Raw genomic sequence first — 4996 nt, forward strand, 5'->3', positions numbered from 1 at the left:
ACGGTCGACAGAACCGGGCTGGGCCCGTTCGCCGTCCGGGAGTCGCTCTCGCACTCCCCTCTCTCTCTCTCTGAATTCTCAATTGTCGATGCCGTGCTATTACGGTACAGTGATCGAAGAACCGCCCGAAGGGATTCTCGAGGTGTGTATCTCTACCCGAGTCGACTGGGTCGTCTCGAGAGGAGTCGCAGTGGTCCCGCCTCGGAGACGGGACCGGTTCGAAGCGACGCGGGAGGGCGACGGCTCGTCCACTGGAACAGGGGAGAGCAATCGCACGCCTCGAGCGTGCATTCGTTGCTTGGATGAAAAAGCCCGTACCGAGCGCCGAGTGCAACACATGGTCGCAGCAACGGCAGCATGCCCGAACGGGTCCCGTGGAGAAAGCTCGATATCTGACGACACCGAGGTCCTGCTCTTTCTCCACCGGGGGTTCTGCGGATGAAAAGGCTCAATATCTGAACGTCGATATATACGTGTGCACGGAGGGACACCTCTGCTCACGGGGCGAGTGGGTGAAAACCCCCGCTCTGAGCGCCGAGTTGCAACACATGGTCGCGATGAAACGACGGCTGACCCTACCGAAAGGGCCCGCTGGAGTCCAACCATGACACGTATACACACACGACAGACATTAAAAGCCTTCTCGAGTCTTGGATCGACTCTGCTACCCCCCTCATATATAGAATCCGATTCACTCTGCCCGCTCGTTCTGACCATTGGATCACACACTTAAGCCAATACCCGCTACACTTAAGAGATCTCGAAATCTCGAACGAGACCCAGATTCTCTGCGGGTGAGTCGGGCGGCCTGCCGTCGCCGTCGGCTTGCCGTTTGCCTTTCGCCTGGTCGCATGGCACTCGTGCCATCGACCACGCAACGCGAGAGGCCTTCTCCCTTCTCCTTTCTCTCTCATCTCTACTCTCTCTCTTCTCCACCGGGGGTTCTGCGGATGAAAAAGCTCAATATCTGGGATTGTATATATACATATGCACGAAAGAACCTTCTACTCACGGGGCGAGTGGGTGAAAACCCCCGCACCGAGCGCCGAGTTGCAACACATGGTCGCGATGAAACGACGGCTGACCCTACCGAGAAGGCCAGCAAGGGTCTGACGTGCAAAAACATATTTACGCACCACAGGCAAGGAGCCTTTTCGAGTCTCGGGTGGACTCCCGTCCGCGAAAGCTTCATATCTGAACGTCGATATATACGTGTGCACGGAGGGACACCTCTGCTCACGGGGCGAGTGGGTGAAAACCCCCGCTCTGAGCGCCGAGTTGCAACACATGGTCGCGATGAAACGACGGCTGACCCTACCGAAAGGGCCCGCTGGAGTCCAACCATGACACGCATACACACACGACAGACATTAAAAGCCTTCTCGAGTCTTGGATCGACTCTACTACCCCCCTCATATATAGAATCCGATTCACTCTGCCCGCTCGTTCTGACCATTGGATCACACACTTAAGCCAATACCCGCTACACTAAAGAGATCTCAAAATCTCGGACGAGAGCCACACCTTGCGGATGCATCGGGCGGCCTGCCGTCGAGGTCGGCCGTCGCCCCGTCTCACAGACTCGTGCAACACGACGAGTCCCAGCCTACGCCTGTGTGCATCACCGTCGGCCTAAATCTCGGCCCTCGCCCGGTCGCATGACACTCGTGCCATCGACCGCACCATCGACCTTCTCACCCGGGAGCAACCCGTGTTTTCAGAGGAGTGCCGGGGTTGCTCCCGTGCCGGGTATGTCTTGTCCGGCGGCGCCCCGTCTCACAGACTCGTGCAACGACAACGGGTCCCATGCCTACGCATGTGTGCATCACCGTCGGCTAATTACTCGGCCCTCGCCCGGTCGCATGACACTCGTGCCGTCGATCACACCATCGACCTTCTCACATGGGAGCGACCCGTATTTTCAGAGGAGTGTCGGGGTTGCTCCCGTGCCGGATATATCTTGACGAAATCAAGGAGATATATGAGGAAACTTCTACAATTTGAAGATCGACCGGCGAGACAAGACACTCCCCTTAATATATAATCCGATTCACTCTGCCCACTCATTCTGACCATTGGGTCACACACTTAAGCCAATACCCGTTACACTAAAGTTGACCATGTTTTTTTTTTTTTGATATTATTATTATTATTTTTTTTTGTCAACGTCCTCTGTAACGAAGTCAAAACTCTATGCATGTGTTCGCGTGTCGTTCTGCCGTCTCCGCCGGGCACATCCCAGCCAGCGCCCGATACATTTAAGTTGACAACGGTCACAACTCTATGCATGTGCTCGTGGGTCGTTCTGCCGTCAACGTCGGGAACACACAGGCCAGTACCCGCTACATTAAAATTGACAATGGTCACAACTCTATGCATGTGCTCGTGGGTCTTTCTACCGTCAACGTCGGGCGCACACAGGCCAGTACCCGATACATGCAAGTTGACAGTGGTCACAAACTCTATGCATGTGTTCGCGTGTCGTTCTGCCGTCTCCGCCGGGCACATCCCAGCCAGCGCCCGATACATTAAAGTTGACAACGGTCACAACTCTATGCATGTGCTCGTGGGTCGTTCTACCGTCAACGTCGGGCGCACACAGGCCAGTACCCGATACATGCAAGTTGACAATGGTCACAAACTCTATGCATGTGTTCGCGTGTCGTTCTGCCGTCTCCGCCGGGCACATCCCAGCCAGCGCCCGATACATTCAAGTTGACAACGGTCAAAACTCTATGCATGTGTTCGCGTGTCGTTCTGCCGTCTCCGCCGGGCACATCCCAGCCAGCGCCCGATACATTCAAGTTGACAACGGTCACAACTCTATGCATGTGCTCGTGGGTCGTTCTACCGTCAACGTCGGGCGCACACAGGCCAGTACCCGATACATGCAAGTTGACAGTGGTCACAAACTCTATGCATGTGTTCGCGTGTCGTTCTGCCGTCTCCGCCGGGCACATCCCAGCCAGCGCCCGATACATTCAAGTCGACAACGGTCACAACTCTATGCATGTGTTCGCGTGTCGTTCTGCCGTCTCCGCCGGGCACATCCCAGCCAGCGCCCGATACATTCAAGTTGACAATGGTCACAACTCTATGCATGTGTTCGCGGGTCGTTCTACCGTCACCGTCGGGCACACTTGAGCCAGTACCCGCTTGACTTTTTTTTTTTTTTTTTTTTATGTCAACGTCTTCTTCAAGGAAGTCCAAAGTCTATGCATGTGTTCGTGGGTCGTTCTGCCGTCTCCGTCGGGCACACACAGGCCAGCGCCCGATACATTCAAGTTGACAGTGGTCAAAACTCTATGCATGTGTTCGCGTGTCGTTCTGCCGTCTCCGCCGCGCACATCCTAGCCAGCGCCCGATACATTCAAGTTGACGATGGTCACAACACTATGCATGTGTTCGCGTGTCGTTCTGCCGTCTCCGCCGGGCGCATCCCAGCCAGCGCCCGATACATTCAAGTTGACAACGGTCACAACTCTATGCATGTGCTCGTGGGTCGTTCTACCGTCAACGTCGGGCGCACACAGGCCAGTACCCGATTCATGCAAGTTGACAACGGTCACAAACTCTATGCATGTGTTCGCGTGTCGTTCTGCCGTCTCCGCCGGGCACATCCCAGCCAGCGCCCGATACATTCAAGTTGACAACGGTCACAAACTCTATGCATGTGTTCGCGTGTCGTTCTGCCGTCTCCGCCGGGCACATCCCAGCCAGCGCCCGATACATTCAAGTTGACAATGGTCACAACTCTATGCATGTGTTCGCGGGTCGTTCTACCGTCACCGTCGGGCACACTTGAGCCAGTACCCGCTTGACTTTTTTTTTTTTTTTTTCTTTTATGTCAACGTCTTCTTCAAGGAAGTCCAAATTCTATGCATGTGTTCGTGGGTCGTTCTGCCGTCTCCGTCGGGCACACACAGGCCAGCGCCCGATACATTCAAGTTGACAATGGTCACAACTCTATGCATGTGTTCGCGGGTCGTTCTTCCGTCAACGTCGGGCACACACAGGCCAGTACCCGATACACGCAAGTTGACAATGGTCACAAACTCTATGCATGTGTTCGCGTGTCGTTCTGCCGTCTCCGCCGCGCACATCCTAGCCAGCGCCCGATACATTAAAGTTGACAGTGGTCAAAACTCTATGCATGTGTTCGCGTGTCGTTCTGCCGTCTCCGCCGGGCACATCCCAGCCAGCGCCCGATACATTCAAGTTGACAACGGTCACAAACTCTATGCATGTGTTCGCGTGTCGTTCTGCCGTCTCCGCCATGCACATCCCAGCCAGCGCCCGATACATTCAAGTTGACAATGGTCACAACTCTATGCATGTGTTCGCGGGTCGTTCTACCGTCACCGTCGGGCACACTTGAGCCAGTACCCGCTTGACTTTTTTTTTTTTTTAATGTCAACGTCTTCTTCAAGAAAGTCCAAATTCTATGCATGTGTTCGTGGGTCGTTCTGCCGTCTCCGTCGGGCACACAATCAAGCCAGCGCCCGATACATTCAAGTTGACAATGGTCACAACCCTATGCATGTGTTCGCGGGTCGTTCTGCCGTCAACGTCGGGCACACACAGGCCAGTACCCGATTCATGCAAGTTGACAACGGTCACAAACTCTATGCATGTGTTCGCGTGTCGTTCTGCCGTCTCCGCCGGGCACATCCCAGCCAGCGCCCGATACATTCAAGTTGACAACGGTCACAAACTCTATGCATGTGTTCGCGTGTCGTTCTGCCGTCTCCGCCGGGCACATCCCAGCCAGCGCCCGATACATTCAAGTTGACAATGGTCACAACTCTATGCATGTGTTCGCGGGTCGTTCTACCGTCACCGTCGGGCACACTTGAGCCAGTACCCGCTTGACTTTTTTTTTTTTTTTTTTTTTTATGTCAACGTCTTCTTCAAGGAAGTCCAAATTCTATGCATGTGTTCGTGGGTCGTTCTGCCGTCTCCGTCGGGCACACACAGGCCAGCGCCCGATACATTC

This window comes from Apostichopus japonicus, chromosome 5 (genome assembly GCF_037975245.1).
Source record: "Apostichopus japonicus isolate 1M-3 chromosome 5, ASM3797524v1, whole genome shotgun sequence".
In the NCBI taxonomy this organism is placed as follows: Eukaryota; Metazoa; Echinodermata; class Holothuroidea; order Aspidochirotida; family Stichopodidae; genus Apostichopus; species Apostichopus japonicus.